The sequence below is a fragment of the Salmo salar genome, chromosome ssa11, assembly GCF_905237065.1.
Source record: "Salmo salar chromosome ssa11, Ssal_v3.1, whole genome shotgun sequence".
Taxonomy (NCBI): domain Eukaryota; kingdom Metazoa; phylum Chordata; class Actinopteri; order Salmoniformes; family Salmonidae; genus Salmo; species Salmo salar.
The window spans coordinates 91942542-91960261 of NC_059452.1; the positions used below are offsets into that span (position 1 = coordinate 91942542).

The 17720-nt window shown below is 42.5% G+C and overlaps 1 long non-coding RNA gene across 1 annotated transcript; it reads right to left on the bottom strand.

Annotated features, from left to right (window-relative positions):
• Positions 1 to 1141: 1141 nt before the first annotated feature.
• LOC106563425 (uncharacterized) lies at positions 1142 to 13340 on the bottom strand. Its single transcript, XR_001319256.2, has 4 exons — positions 12543 to 13340; positions 2391 to 2450; positions 1941 to 2134; positions 1142 to 1761 (listed from the first exon to the last, which is right to left on the bottom strand). It is a non-coding gene; the product is annotated as an uncharacterized lncRNA (long non-coding RNA).
• Positions 13341 to 17720: the final 4380 nt, after the last annotated feature.

Sequence of the window (17720 nt, forward strand, 5' to 3'; positions counted from 1 at the left end):
CTTCTTCCTCCAAACATAACGATGGTCATTATGGCCAAACATTATTTTTGTTTCATCAGACCAGAGGACATTTCTCCAAAAGGTACGATCTTTGTCCCCATGTGCAGTTGCAAACCGTAGTCTGGCTTTTTTGTGACGGTTTTGGAGCAGTGACTTCTTCCTTGTTGAGCGGCTTTTCAGGTTATGTCGATATAGGACTTGTTTTACTGTGGATATACTTTTGTACCTGTTTCCTCCGGCATCTTCACAAGGTCCTTTGCTGTTGTTCTGGGATTGATTTGCACTTTTCGCACCAAAGTACGTTCATCTCTAGGAGACAGAACACGTCTCCTTCCTGAGCGGTATTGTCACGACTTCCACCGAAGGTGGCTCCTCTCCCTGTTCGGGCGGTGCTCGGCGGTCGTCGTCGCCGGCCTACTAGCTGCCACCGATCCATTTTTCCTTTTCGTTTGTGTCTGTGTTTTGTTTTACACCTGTGTCCTACTAGTTAATTTCGGTGGGTTTATTAACCCCCACTGCCTGCTATTCTTTGTGCGGGATTATTTTGCTGTTGCTGCTACGGTAGGGGTGCGTTTTTGCTCCACAGGGTTTTTTTTCTCACAGTCGTGTTGTACCGTTGTAGTTTATTTAGGAGTAGAGGTTTCTCCTCCATGTGTTACGTTTATTTCCCTGTGTGTGGCGACTTCGTTGGGTGTGTTTCCCCACCTGTTGTTGTAGTGTTTGGGACGTTCTATTAAACGTTTGTGCTTCTGGAAATCCTTGCTCTCCTGCTCCTGACTCTTGCACCTACCTCTCTTAGGAGGCACGTAACAGGTATGACGGCTGCATGGTCCCATGTTGTTTATACTTGCATACTATTGTTTGTACAGATGAACGTGGTACCTTCAGGCGTTTGGAAATTGCTCCCAATGATGAACCAGACTTGTGGAGGTCTACTATTTTTTCTGAGGTCTTGGCTGTTTTCTTTTGATTTACCCATGATGTCAAGCAAAGAGGCACTGAGTTTGAAGGTAGGCCTTGAAATACATCCAAAAGTACACCTCCAATTGACTCAAATGATGTCAATTAGCATATCAGAAGCTTCTAAAGCCATGACATCATTTTCTGGAATTTTCCAAGCTGTTTAAAGGCACAGTCAACTTAGAGTATGTAAACTTCTGACCCACTGGAATTGTGATACAGTGAATTATTCTCTGTCTGTAAAGAATTGTTAGAAAAATGACTTGTGTCATGCACAAAGTAGATGTCCTAACCGACTTGCCAAAACTATAGTTTGTTAACAAGAAATTCCATATCTAGGAACTTTCATCATAGTGTGGGTGTTATGACAGAACCCAGTCGTCCAAATCAAAGTTACGAGTTGGATTATTTTCTGTGGGAAAGGGACCATCAACACAGTTTTAATAATAACTTTTAGAAAACAGTACAGTATGTAAGATTTATGGATAGCATTATCAAAAGTTTGTGTGTTATACTTCTAAAGCCACATGGTTATGCCTCTCATCAAAGCTCATAAAAGATCTTAGATGCACACAAGCACCAGTGTCAATCTAAATGTAGAGGAGAATATAAAAGAGAATCTTTGTATTTAACCAAGACGCTGTACTTCTATACCATTGAGAATATGCTGCATGGTTTGTTGTATTGGATCCTATGCTCAGCTGAGGTGTGGGAACATCGCCTGGTGATGTCAGCGGCCTGCCGCTCCACTGTAGTCAGCCAGGTAGCTCTCTGGTAGGAAGGCAAGGAATCAGCAGCGGCCTGGAACACACATTAAAGAACATCCTCTGTGTTCTGTTAGGTAGCTCTTTATATACAATATAGCAGTGGGTGTAAAGCCATAACACATACGTTTTTCTAGCAGTAGACTATCGATAATGTCAAAAGCCCCACTGAAGTCTAACAAAACAGCCGGTAGTCCAAAATGATAGTCCACTCACGCTAATAAAGAAGTATGGGATAGAGAGGAATAGAGAGCGTGGGTTTGTGGGTATTGGATTTGGATCTTCTCTGCTCAGCTGAGGTGTGGGAACAACGCCTGGTGAGGTCAGCAGCCTGCAGCTCCACTGTCGTCAGCCAGGTAGCTCTCTGGTAGAGACAAGGAATCAGCAGCGGTGGCAGCGTTGCTTCAAGACTGAAACACACAAGAGGACCTCAGGTAGGTGGCATGTGAACACAAATGAATCTTCCCTCTGTGCAGAGCTTCCTCCTCTGCAGATACCAGCCAATTCCAGGCCGCCAGGTAGGTAGAGCTGCCACACTGTTTTCGAGTCAGGGCACCTGAATATAACAAAAGCTGCCATAAAAGCAGACCTAGTGGCACACAATAACAGTAACACTGGAGTAGTATTCATAGTTCAATTCACAGTCGATATCCAATAATTACTCACTCAGTCATGTTAAATAGTTAGGTTGCAGCTGTGACAGTTACACCTGGATCCATAAAAGTCCTGCAGAAGGGAGAGAGAAAGGGAGCATACACACAGATGGTTATCTGAGCCTTCTAAAGTCATGAGAAATGAATGGCCTGTCTTGGTTTAAAACATCTTAAATATAACTAAATGAAATCTACAAATCCCCAAAAGTAATTATTTATCATGAGACGGCCATAAACAATAACTAGTAAAGCTGCATACTCCAAGAAAAGGTTAAAATCTCACCTTTCTGGTAAAAATAGTTATAAATTGCTGAGGTGTAGTCACTTTTGAGGACACAAGCTCAAGTACACATTATAAAAATGATAAATAAAATATGTAAATATGAAATAAAACTGTATGAATAAGGCTTGAAATGACTTTTTTCAAATTATAGTATAATCAATAAAACAAATAACTAACTATAATATTTCACCTTCTTTATAACTGTAAATTACATATTTGTATATTTAGTGCTAGAAAAAATTTGCATATTTTCTAAAGTTCTCTCTTGATCAAAACGTCTGCCCCCATCGCTGTAAATGTCTCACAGAGCTCTAGCTTGGCTTCCTGAACTCTTTAGGAACTCACCTTTCATATTAATATTGTCCCTCTAAGACAAAAATAACGTGTTTTTTGTTTAAAATCCCAGAATAGTTTTTTATTGCTGGCTATAAATCAATCTCCGAATGTGCTATAGCCATGAAACCTGTCCTGTTGGTATGAATGATTAGGGAGACAGGCACAGGAATGCGTAATAGTGTTTTTTATTTGACCAAACATTACGGCGTGCCATGGAAAGGCACGGGGACGAAGACCAAACAAACACGTAACAAAACATAGGGTAGAAACCCAAAACAAAAGAGCGGGGAGTACCTCGAATAAATAACACACGCGCAAAATGATTAACACACGGGACGAGAACCGTAATCATCTGCGCAATCCACAATGGCACGAAAGCCAAAACACACAGCACAGGTACTCACACACACCAACGGACAGAGTAACAATAATTGACCCCCCAATGGAAACCAAAAGGCACATATATACAAATAGTAATCAGTCGGAATAGGGGACAGGTGTGCGTGATGAAAGTACTGGTGTGATCCGTGACAAAACCATTCTCTCTTGTTACATTATGATGTAAGGATTCCAGGCATATGAGTTGTTAGTGGCTGTGACATAGGGTTCAGCCAGGACTTGATGGACAGTCGGAAGATAAGAACTTCGGGACATCAGAACTGGGATTACTCACAACGGACTGGAAGAAGCATTTTCCTTTAACGAGTCCAACGAGAAAGATATACTGCTCTCCCGGGAACAGGCCCTGACCACGCCTTTTGCAAGAAGAAAAGACGGAGGAAAAGAGGACACAGATCAGGCTGCCATTTGAGAATCCGTAGGTGAATGAGTAAACTCCCATTGCCATCAATTCTACTTGCTAACATGCAATCATTAGAAAATAAAATGGATGACCTACAATTATGATTATCCTACCAATGGGACATTAAGAACTGTAAAATCTTATGTTTCACCGAGTCGTGGCTGAACGATGACACAGACAATATAGAGCTGGAGGGATTTTCAATGCACCGACAGAACAGAGAAGCTACGTCTGGTAAGACGGGGGTGGGGGTGTGTGTCTTTTTGTCAATAACACCTGGTGCGCATGTCTAATATTAAAAGAAGTCTCGAGGTATTGCTCGCCTGAGGTAGAGTACCTTATGATAAGCTGTAGACCACACTATCTACCAAGAGAGTTCTCATCTATATTATTCGTAGCCGTCTATTTACATCCACAGACCGATGCTGGCACTAAGACCGCACTCAACCAGCTCTATAAGGCCATAAGCAAACAAGAAAATGTTCACGCAGAAGCGGCGCTCCTAGTGGCCGGGCACTTTAATGCAGGCAAACTTAAATCAGTTTTACCAAATTTTTACCAGCATGTCACATGTGTAACCAGAGGAAAAATAATTCTAGACCACCTTTACTCCACACACATAGATGCATACAAAGCTCTCCCCCGCCCTCCATTTGGCAAATCTGACCATAATTCTATCCTCCTGATTCCTGCTTACAAGCAAAAACTAAAGCAGGAAGTACCAGTGGCTCGCTCAATACGGAAGTGGCCAGATGACGCGGATGTATGCTACAGGACTGTTTTGCCAGCACAGACTGGAATATGTTCCGGGATTCATCCGATGGCATTGAGGAGTATAGCACCTCAGTCATCGGCTTCATCAATAAGTGCATCAACGACGTCGTCCCCACAGTGACCGTACGTACATATCCCAACCAGAAGTCATGGATTACAGGCAACATCCGCATTGAGCTAAAGGCTAGAGCTGCCACTTTCAAAGAGCGGGACAATAATCCAGACGCCTATAAGAAATCCTGCTATGCCCTCAGACGAACCATCAAACAAGCAAAGCATCAATACAGGATTAAGATTGATTTTGTGCACAAATTTGTTCTCATCCCTGTTAGTTAACATTTCTCCTTTGCCAAGATAATCCATCCACCTGACATATCAAGAAGCTGATTCAACAGCATGATCATTACACAGGTGCACCTTCTGCAGGAGACAATAAAAGGCCACTCTAAAATGTGCAGTTTTGTCACAGATGTCTCAAGTTTTGAGGGACCGTAAAATTTGCATACTGACTGCAGGATGTCCAAGAGAGCTGTTGCCAGAGAATGTAATGTTAATTTCTCTACCATAAGCCGCCTCCAAAGTCATTTTAGAGAATTATGCAATACGTCCAACCGGCCTCACAACCGCTGACCACATGTAACCCACGCCAGCCCAGGACCTCCACATCTGGCTTCTTAACTTGAGGGATCGTCTGAGACCAGCCACCCGGACAGTTGATGAAATCGAGGAGTATTTATGTCTCTAATAAAGCTCTTTATTGGGGAAAAACTAATTCTGATTGGCTGGGCCTGGCTGTCCAGCAGGTGGGCCAGTCTTCCAATGGCTCACCCATGGCTGCGCCCCTGCCCAGTCATGTGAAATCCATAGATTAGGGCCTAATGAATTTATTTAAATTGATTGATTTCCTTATTTGAACTGTAACTAAGTAAAATCGTTGTGATTGTTGCTTTATATTTGTGTTCAATATAGTTACGGCCATGAGTACTATTACAGCTGTTATAATATTACAGTACAATTATTAATGTTATACGCTGCTCAAAAAAATAAAGGGAACACTAAAATAACACATCCTAGATCTGAATTAATGAAATAATCTTATTAAATACTTTTTTCTTTACATAGTTGAATGTGCTGACAACAAAATCACACAAAAATAATCAATGGAAATCCAATTTATCAACCCATGGAGGTCTGGATTTGGAGTCACACTCAAAATTAAAGTGGAAAACCACACTACAGGCTGATCCAACTTTAATGTAATGTCCTTAAAACAAGTCAAAATGAGGCTCAGTAGTGTGTGTGGCCTCCACGTGCCTGTATGACCTCCCTACAACGCCTGGGCATGCTCCTGATGAGGTGGCGGATGGTCTCCTGAGGGATCTCCTCCCAGACCTGGACTAAAGCATCCGCCAACTCCTAGACAGTCTGTGGTGCAACATGGCGTTGGTGGATGGAGCGAGACATGATGTCCCAGATGTGCTCAATTGGATTCAGGTCTGGGGAACGGGCGGGCCAGTCCATAGCATCAATGCCTTCCTCTTGCAGGAACTGCTGACACACTCCAGCCACATGAGGTCTAGCATTGTCTTGCATTAGGAGGAACCCAGGGCCATCCGCACCAGCATATGGTCTCACAAGGGGTCTGAGGATCTCATCTCGGTACCTAATGGCAGTCAGGCTACCTCTGGCGAGCACATGGAGGGCTGTGCGGCCCCCCAAAGAAATGCCACCCCACACCATGACTGACCCACCGCCAAACCGGTCATGCTGGAGGATGTTGCAGGCAGCAGAACGTTCTCCACGGCGTCTCCAGACTGTCACGTCTGTCACATGTGCTCAGTGTGAACCTGCTTTCATCTGTGAAGAGCACAGGGCGCCAGTGGCGAATTTGCCAATCTTGGTGTTCTCTGGCAAATGCCAAACGTCCTGCACGGTGTTGGGCTGTAAGCACAACCCCCACCTGTGGACGTCGGGCCCTCATACCACCCTCATGGAGTCTGTTTCTGACCGTTTGAGCAGACACATGCACATTTGTGGCCTGCTGGAGGTCATTTTGCAGGGCTCTGGCAGTGCTCCTCCTGCTCCTCCTTGCACAAAGGCGGAGGTAGCGGTCCTGCTGCTGGGTTGTTGCCCTCCTACGGCCTCCTCCAAGTCTCTTGATGTACTGGCCTGTCTCCTGGTAGCGCCTCCATGCTCTGGACACTACGCTGACAGACACAGCAAACCTTCTTGCCACAGCTCGCATTGATGTGCCATCCTGGATGAGCTGCACTACCTGAGCCACTTGTGTGGGTTGTAGACTCCGTCTCATGCTACCACTAGAGTGAAAGCACCGCCAGCATTCAAAAGTGACCAAAACATCAGCCAGGAAACATAGGAACTGAGAAGTGGTCTGTGGTTACCACCTGCAGAACCACTCCTTTATTGAGGGTGTCTTACTAATTGCCTATAATTTCCACCTGTTGTCTATTCCATTTGCACAACAGCATGTGAAATTTATTGTCAATCAGTGTTGCTTCCTAAGTGGACAGTTTGATTTCACAGAAGTGTGATTGACTTGGAGTTACATTGTGTTGTTTAAGTGTTCCCTTTATTTTTTTGAGCAGTATATTATTACAGTTCCATTACAGTTATTCAAATGCAGTGCTATTAATGTACTACTTTCAAGGTGATTACAGTGCTACAGTGTATTATTTCTGCTGTCTGTTTATTAGAGAGACAGAGAGAGGAGAGACAGAGAGAGGAGAGACAGAGACAGAGACAGAGACAGAGACAGAGACAGAGACAGAGATTTAAGGCTTTATTGGCATGGGAAACATATGTTAACATTGCCAAAGCAGGTGGAGTAGATAATAAACAAAAGTGAAATAAAGAATAAAACTAAAAGTAAACATTACCATCACAAAATTTCCAAAAGAATAACGACATTTGAAATGTCATATTAGTACAAAAGGGAAAATAAATCAATATGGGTTGTATGTACAATGGTGTTTATTTTTCACTGGTTCCCTTTTTCTTGTGGTAACAGGTCACAAATATTGATGCTGTGAAGGCACATTGTAGTATTTCACCCAATTGATATGGGAGTTTAGCAAAATTAGGTTTGTTTTAGAATTATTTGTGGATCTGTGTAATCTGAGGGAAATATGTCTCTCTAATTTGGTCATACATTTGGCAAGGGGTTAGGAAGTGCAGCTCAGTTTCCACCTCATTTTGTGGTCAGTGTGCACATAGCCTGTCTTCTCTTGAGACCCAGATCTTCTTACGGCGGCCTTTCTCAATTGCAAGGCTATGCTCACTGAGTCTGTACATAGTCAAAGCTTTACAGTGCCTTGCAAAAGTATTCACCCCCTTGGCGTTTTTCCTATTTTGTTGCATTACAACCTGTAATTTAAATGGGATTTTTATTTGGATTTCATGTAATGGACATACACAAAATAGTCCAAATTGGTGAAGTGAAATGAAAACAATTACTTGTCTCAAAAAATTACAAATAAAATAAAAACGGAAAAGTGGTGCGTGCATATGAAGCCCCCAAATTTGATCTGGTGCAACCAATTACCTACAGAAGTCACATAATTACTTAGATTGCACACAGGTGAACTCTATTTAAGTGTCTCATGATCTGTCACATGATCTCAGTATATATACACCTGTTCTGATAGGCAACCAGAGTCTGCAACACCACTAAGCAAGGGGCACCACTAAGCAAGCAGGACCGTGAAGACCAAGGAGCTCTCCAAACAGGTCAGGGACAAAGTTGTGGAGAAGTACAGATCAGGGTTGGGTTATAAAAAAAAATATCTGAAACGTTGAACATCCCACAGAGCACCATTAAATCCATTATTAAAAAATGGAAAGAATATGGCACCAAAGCAAACCTGCCAAGAGAGGGTCGCTCACTAAAACTTACGGACCATGCAAAGAGGGCATTAATTAGAGAGGCAACAAAGAGACCAAAGATAACCCTGAAGGAGCTGCAAAGCTCCACAGCAGAGATTGGAGTATCTGTTCATAGGACCACTTTAAGCCGTACACTCCACAGAGCTGGGCTTTACGGAAGAGTGTCCAGAAAAAAATAAGCAAATATATTTGGTGTTTGCCAAAAGGCATGTGGGAGACTCCCCAAACATATGGTAGAAGGTTCTCTGGTCAGATGAGACTAAAATTGAGCTTTTTGTCCATCAAGGAAAACGCTATGTCTGGCGCAAACCCAACACCTCTCATCACCCCAAGAACACCATCCCCACAGTGAAGCGTGGTGGCAGCATCATGCTGTGGGGATGTTTTTCCATCGGCAGGGACCGGGAAACTGGTCAGAATTGAAGGAATGATGGATGGCGCTAAATACAGGGGAATTCTTGAGGGAAACCTGTTTCAGTCTTCCAGAGATTTGAGACTGGGATGGAGGTTCACTTTCCAGAAGGACAATGACCCTAAGCATACTGCTAAAGCAACACTCGAGTGGTTTAAGGGGAAACATTTAAATGTCTTGGAATGGCCTAGTCAAAGCCCAGACCTCAATCCAATTGAGAATCTGTGGTATGACTTAAAGATTGCTGTACACCAGCGGAAGCCATCCAACTTGAAGGAGCTGGAGCAGTTTTGCCTTGGAGAATGGGCAAAAATTCCAGTGGCTAGATGTGCCAAGCTTATAGAGACATACCCCAAGAGACTTGCAGCTGTAATTGCTGCAAAAGGTGGCTCTACAAAGTATTAACTTTGGGGGGGTGAATAGTTATGCACGCTCAAGTTTTCAGTTTTTTTGTCTTATTTCTTGTTTGTTTCACAATAAAAAAATATTTAGCTTCTTCAAAGTGGTAGGCATGTTGTGTATATCAAATGATACAAACCCCCCCAAAAAATCTATTTTAATTCCAGGATGTAAGGCAACAAAATAGGAAAAATGCCAAGGGGGTGAATACTTTTACAAGCCACTGTAGGTCAGTCAAAGTGGTCAGGTATTCTGCCACTGTGTACTCTCTGTTTAGGGCCAAATAGCATTCTAGTTTGCTCTGTTTTTTTTTTGTTAATTCTTTCCAATGTGTCAAGTAATTATCTTTTGGTTTTCTCATGATTTGGTTGGGTTTAATTGTGTTGCTGTGCTAGGGCTCTGTGGGGTCTGTTTGTGTTTATGAACAGAGCCCCAGGACCAGCTTGCTTAGGGGTTCATCGCTCTGCAGGTGATTGCTTTGTTATGGAAGGTTTGAGAATCGCTTCCTTTTATGTGGTTGTAGAATTTAAATGGCTCTTTTCTGGATTTAGATTTTTAGCAGGCATAGGCCTATATCTGCTCTGCATGCATTATTTGGTGTTTTAAGTTGTACATGGAGGATATTTTTGCTGACTTCTGCATGCAGAGTCTCAATTTGGTGTTTGTCCCATTTTGTGAATTCTTGGTTAATGAGCGGACCACAGACCTCACAACCATAAAGGGCAATGGCTTCTATAACTGATTCAAGTTTTTTTTTGCCAGATCCTAATTGGTATGTCAAATTTTATGTTCCTTTTGATGTCATAGAAGGCCCTACTTGCTTTGTCTCTCAGATTGTTCAGAGCTTTGTGGAAGTTACCTGTGGCGCTGTTTTGGCCGGGGTCTTGTTATATAGATGGTATTCTGATGCCTTGGACAGTCTTTGGTAAATATAACCATCATCGGGTTTTATGTCTCCATGACAAACACTAGCTGAATGCGTTTATATCTTCGTTCACAAAACTCCAAAGAGAGACAATAATGGGTATCTGAGGAAATAAAGGCTACAAACAGAGTGGTATTCAATAACATTTTTACTACCAATATTGCCAGTTAAGACATTTAATATGCAATACATGTTTGACAGTGCAAAATACTTCTGGTTTCCATATTCCATTTCTGAAGTATTATAAGACAGATGAAAGGGGAAACCTTTCTTTAGCTATGGGCTGGTTATCATAAGCTTTCATTATACTTTAATACAACAGCGACACTATGTGGTGTACACACGAAGTACAACCACACAAACACATCCAGTCTTTGTAATCAATCGTTGAGTCACCGGTTGGTTTAACGAGACCGGGATTGATTCGTCATGCCCTTATCGTCTCCAGACAGTCTGTTCCAATGGGTGCGTTCGACTTGTTTTGAAAGCTCGGAGCCGGAGCTAAATTTGATTAAGGGGTTTGAAAAAGATGCCGAACGATTTAAGATAATGGTGTAGTTGACGGTATAGCCAGCGAGTAAGCGACTTTAGTAACATTAGGAGGACTTCCTCTCACTACCATATTTGTGACTGTAGTTAATGGCGAGCTGTTTGCGATGCGTGTCGTGACGTAGTCCAGCTAGCTACAGGCAACTGCCAAATAAACACTTGAGTAAATGAGGGACAAAGTATAGGCCCCTTTCTGTGTTTACAAATATTGCCGCACGAGGGCGATGCGCGCACGTTTGTGTCTTAACTATTGTTATGGGTGTAAGATGGCACCGTGATGCCATCTGTTGGTAAATGTTAATTACTGCAACTCCAGTGTTTTTACCGGTGTGCTGGAGATACCCGGATGTATTTATAATGTACTGAACAAGACTGGTTACTCGTATCAATGCCTCTGTCTCGTATTTAACATTCAAACATTGTGTCAGAAGCGCAATAACTAACCATGCTTTCCGCATATTAGAGTCACCTGTTCTGGTTTACCCCCCAAAAAATGCTTATTTGAGTAAAACTTCGCCGGACGCCGGAATTGTCCTTAGCTAGAGTGAGTTTGCTAGTTAGCTTCAGTTAGACATGGCAGCGAACATTCCCCCTCCCGCCGTTATGAAGCTCAGCGGAGATTGGAGCACAAACTGGGATACGTTTAGAGGTGAATGGGAGGACTATGCACTAGCAACGGGACTTCTGGAAAAGGACGATGAGGTAGTGGCTGCCACTTTGAGGACTATAATGGGAGCTGAATGCCGACACGTATACAAACACAACCTGAACCTAACAGCAGCTCAGCAAGGTAACGCTACAGCTATTCTTGATGCTCTTGAACATTACTTTAAGCCAGCAAAGAACGTTATCTACGAGCGTTATGTTTTCGGTTGTTGCAAACAGGAGGACGGGGAGTCCATTGACAGCTTTGTCACTAGGCCAAGGTAAAAAGGCAGCTACATGTGACTATGGTGCTTTAAGAGATGAACTGATCAGAGATAAGATAGTGCTTGGCATAACTGATGAGGGCACCCGCAGACGTTTGCTGGGAGAACCTGACCTGACGCTGGTCTTGGCAGTGGAGACGTGCAGTAGAGCTTACTGATATACGGATAAGGTCCATGGAACTAGAAAGGCAACATATGGACAATGTCAATGCTACATTCAGGCAGCCAGTAAAGAAATCCCCTTTGCCACAGCTAATGCTAATACTACAGCCAACTCTGCAGTAGACAACCCCAATACATGCCGATATTGTGGTATTTCTCATGGACGAGGAAAATAACACTGCCCAGCCTATGGAAAAATATGCAAATCCTGTGGTACAGCTAATCACTTCGCAAGGGTCTACATGAAAAGCAAGAGAAAGGAGGGTAAAGTGCACTCCATTGAAACAAACACAGATGAAGGGAACAACAGCACAGAGGATGTATATGCTAGCGAGTGCATGGGGCAGTGAGGGCAAAAGGACAAAAGTGGTTTGTCACTCTGCTACTTAATAATAAACCACAGCAATGCCAGCTAGATTCAGGGGCCACATGTAACGTTATGAGCCTTAAAGATAAAAGGAGGCTCGCCTGAAACTGTATTCAGGCCAGTTCATGACCTCTTTAGGCCTGTTTGTGACAGTGTGTTTTACGTGGCCAGAAACACACCCTTGAGTTTGAAATAGTTGAGGCTAGTCAACAGCCATTACCAGTACTCTCCTGGAGCTATGTGTGGTGACAGACGTGCTGGTGAAGCTACGTCACAGAAGACAGGTCTCCAAGTTCATCTATGACAAATCAGCAAAAGACTTACCTGAGCTCAGGGTGGGTGAAACGGTGCGGATGAAGCCACTACCAGGGGACCGAACGGGCCTCTGGAGACTCGGATCCTGTGTACAGAAAGTGGCACCACGCTCCTACTTGGTCGAAGTGAATGGATCACTGAACCATCGTAACAGGGTTGACCTTCGGATTGCTGAGCCAGCACCTACTCAGAACCCTGAAGGTCAAAGGGGTCGCATGACAAAAGACAGAACCCCAGCAAGTCACATGGGGCCTGATGCTCTGGGCAAAGAGCCAGGGGATCACAGGTCGGCCGCTCCCTCGCCCATCAATACTCCCCTTAGACAGTCAGGTGACACGCCTGTGCGGGAACCCGCAGTCCTCGCAGACAAGCCCCCTGTCTTTTCACGCTGTGGGTGTCTGTCCCAGCCACCAAAAATACTTAATCTGTAGGTTTCCCATTAGGGATTGTTGACAGAGATAAAAGTGAAGAGAGTATCAAAATGTGTTGTTACCTGAATTAAAAAACCCAAAAAAACAAAACTGTTCATGTTGGAAATTATTACATGGTTTGTTTTGTTAGTGAATTGACAGCTTCTGTCCTATTTTATAAAAGGGAACATGTTATGGGTGTAAGATGGCACAATGATGCCATCTGTTGGTAAATGTTAATTACTGCAACTCCAGTGTTTTTACCGGTGTGCTTGAGATACCCGGATGTATTGTAATGTACTGAACAAGACTGGTTACTCGTATCAATGCCTCTGTCTCGTCATTTAACATTCAAACAACTATGGGGCGTTTAACATTATGTAGAATGCCACAACAACAAAAAACTATTTACATGTTGCATTTCACACTACTGTTTTTTTAGGCTCATATGAACGTCCTGTTTAATGTTTGTCATCTTCGCAAATCAACTGCATTATACTTTTTAAAAAACACTTCAACCAGTAAAATGGCTCTTCACCTAGCTTTTGCTACAGCCTATGTTAATGAGCGTTAGCATTTTAGATAACTGCTGCGTCCAAAAATAGTGTATTTTGCAAAGATCACAACCAAATATAAACTTAGCGACTGTTGAAGCAAGAATCAAAACATAATTGTAAGCTTATGAGAACCCCAAAAAGTTATTTTGTTTAGAAGTAATAACGTAAATGTAGTCTGTTGAGCAGATGGCGATGGCTTTTCATACTGCAGCTGACGCGCATCTGTGCATGACGTCAGTGTGTCGTGTGCTGGAAAGGGCTCTATATTGAAAGCAGGTACTTCCACACAGGTGTGGTAAGCAATTAACATCACGTCATGCTTGGGGGAGAGAGGAAAAGGGTCCAATACCACAGCCAAAAGTCATAAATCCCACCTATTTCTACAATTTCTCTAATTAAAATGTGATTTTTATAACTAACCCTAACCACACTGCTAACCTTATGTCTAACCTTAAACTAAAGGGATACGTTGGGATTTTGGCAAATATCTACTTCCCCAGAGTCAGATGAACTTGTAGATTCTATTTGTATGTCTCTGTGTCCAGTATGAAAGAAGTTAGAGGTAGTTTCGTGTGCCAATACTAACTAGCGTTAGAGCAATGACTGGAAGTTTATGGGCATCTGCTAGTATGCAATGACTGGAAGTCTATACCCATACTTCCAGTCATTGTGATAATGCTAGTTAGCAATTGCGCTAGTACTAGTTACCAACTTCCTTCAAACTGCACGCAGATACATGAAAATGGTATCGATAAGTTCATCTGACTCCTGGGGAAGTAGATAAAGGGCCTCATTGCCAAAATCCGGAAGTATCCCTTCAAGACCAAAAATTTCTATTTTTTAACTAGACAATTTTGACTTTGTCTGTGATAACTAGTGGAAACCGAGGAAGAGGCGGCGCGAGAGGTTTTAATCTGCCGAAAATCTGTCCGTGATAAATAAACCCACGAATTGAGGAACATAGGGAGGTCAATTTGGTAAACAACATACATTAATTGATAATTAAAGCTTATTTGATCTAATAGAAATGTTGTAATGGTTAGGTTGTTATGAATGCACAGATACATCATTGCTTGTATGTAAACCCTGGATTGCTGATGTTATTTATTGGCTATTGGTTAAATAATAATTATAATAATTTTGAAAGGCTTTGAAGCCACCGGTCAGCCATATTGGCACTCCCTAGTAGGAGCAGTCCTCCATAGAGCCCCACAGTGGAGTTGTCATAATACCCATAAAATCTAGCGGTCAAACAGGGAAACGGTTCCAATAGTTTTTCCACCATTTTCGATTTCTGAGAGTAAATAGAGACGACTATATTGATAAGTCACCTTGTCTGAAAGAGATGTACAAGGTTATCAAAACGTCATGCCAGGGTTAGCCTACACAAAACACAGCCCTTATTTAACTGTTCTGGAACCATTCCATCTGACCGCTAGGTTTTATGACTCATAATGTGGTATTCTATAGGAATTCATGGAATTCTACAGTATTTCAAGGACAAGATATATATTTTTAGGAAAATATTTGTATATACTTTTGTTTTTATTTTAACCCATTTAATATAATTTAAATGCATGCATTAGTGTCTGTAATAGAATAAAAGTAGACATTCATAAATGCATTGCCATTACTTCCAAAATGTTTTTTACAATTGAGGAGGAGTACCAAGATGGCTGTGTGGTGGCTTCAATACAGCCCCCGTCAGTCATCCAGAGTTAATACACATCATTGGATATAAGTGGAGCACTTGGCATTTCGGCAACTTTGAAAAAAACTGCTTTATATTGGAGTTGTGCCTATTGTCATTACGTGTGTCTTTTGAGGCCTTTGTATAATCTGTAATTTGTTGTACCCCCTAGCTGCTAGCATACAGTTCAGAAAGTATTCAGACTCCTTAACCTCTACGGGATCAGTGTCCCTTAACTTCTTCCACATTTTGTTACATTACAGCCTTATTCTAAAATTCACCATCTAAAGTGTAATTAATAACTTCAGCATACTCAAAGGGATATTTAATTTCAGCTTTTCTTTTTCTTCATCTACCAATAGGTGCTCTTTGGAGGCAGTCACACACACACACACACACACACACACACAGCTCTTCTCTCTGTCCACCTGTGGAATCTCACCTGTCCTCTCTGTCTGTCTGCCTGTCTGTCTGCCTGCCTGTCTGTCGAACCGTGTCAGTGCACAGAACCGCACGGCTGTGATGTGTGCTTCAGACATGGAAGAATAGTGTTGCCTTAATCTGGACAACCTGGTCTGTTAACTTTCGACCCAGGTACCACATTACCCATAAACCTCTATTCAACTAGAATACACTACCCATAACCACCTACATCTATTATACTACACTACCCATAACCACCAGCTCTTTTGTGCAGAGCCGTTAGTGATAACACTGGCTGGAAGCTCCCCACCAGAGACCGGGGTTCAATCCCTGTGTCCATCCTTCTCACTTTTTCTCCTACCTGCCTGTATCCTCTTCTCATAACGGTCTAAATACATGTTCTACATTGTGTGTGTTCTCCTCAGGAACTTAGCAGTAGAGATGGTTGAACGGGAGCTGCTGTTTGATGGAAACGGAGAACGGAAACCTACCGGCCATGAGGGATATTTTCAACAAAGTATTAACACACACACTGCACACTCTAACACAGGAACTAAAACCAACCATAATGTTAAGAAAAGTGCAAGGGTGACAATATATTTGGCCACAACTGTATCTGTAGAACCAACCATGATAACATAGAAAATGTAATGTCTACCTCTATGTTTTGATGGTGCCAACAGTGCCATGTATAACATAAACAGTTCAGATTATTATATCATGTTGGACTGCCGTGGCAAGAAATTGCTGTTTCTGACAATGTATGCAATAGAATATTATTTCTGCGGAATACAGAGCCTTATAGTTGTCTACTGCTGTTGTCGTTCCCCTTGCTGTGAATGTGGATACTGTGCGACACTGTAAATTCATGGAACACAGGAAGGCCTATGAAATGGTCTGGACCCAGGGACTTGGTGATTTCATGGGCACGTACAGTATGGACCTCAATTGCTTGTGGGTCCCAAATGCCACTCATCAAATTATATTTGTTACGTTCACCAGCAAGATAACCAAAAACTTCACTCAAACCGAAGTCACTGATAACCTAAATGAAACAGGTGGGGTTTTAGGAGGGCTTCTGAAAGACACTCATGGGGGTGTCCACTGAAAGTTGCATAGCAACAACAACTGAAACTAAAAGACACCAACCATGAGCGGACACTAAATTTGCCCAACAAAAGAAAAACAAACACCAAACTTAAAGACAGGAAGAAAACCAAAAGGTGAAGCAATACAAAAACACTAAAGGTGTTAACCTTCCACATCTCTCAAGACAACTGGAGCACTGGGCCAGCCACTCTTAAATATCACCTGGGACAGCACAGGTGAAACACCTTCCGACTAACAAGATGAACAAGCCAGCACGTGTAACATGTACTGACTAACGATGTGACAGCAATCGGTGCGCCCGACGTGCTAACGTCCAACCTCAAAAGGTAAAAGGAAAAACCAAAGCCTGTAGCATCATAACAGAACATTTCCATTTCGGAGCAATTCACAATTCTCCTTTATGATTTCACTAACAGTCAAGATAACATCAATCAAGCTCATTTGGAGCTCTTCATGATGAAAGGAACAGAAAAGGAGCGAATCCTCCCACAAATGATGCATTTGTGCAGCACATCAAAATCAATTATTACAAATTGCCCTTTTCACAACTATTGTCACTGAGAGCTTTACAACAAACCAGCCTAGAACCCCAAAGAGCAAGTGGCAGCAAAGTACACATTAAAAGATGGAAACTAGGTGAGACAAAATGTCAATATTCTAGACTTCAATCCACTTCATCACATTGGGACTGAAGTCCATAATGAGTGTATGTCTGGATCTTCTGAGAACGTGACCAAGCCACCAGAGTCATAGTCTCTTGATGTGCTCTGTGACATTTTGACAACTGGTCTTCTTGTATAGCTTACTGTAGTGTATTTTATTCGGCCAGAAGATTCTGTTGAGACATCCACTGCTGAAACACTCCATCCTTCTCATGTCGTTCTTGACAACACGGCGACACTCCAAACTATACAGCAGAACAGATTTGACGTTGCTGTTGTATTATAGGTGGATATTTGTTTTGAGGCTGTTCTGCTCAGACCTCCAAAATGGGACA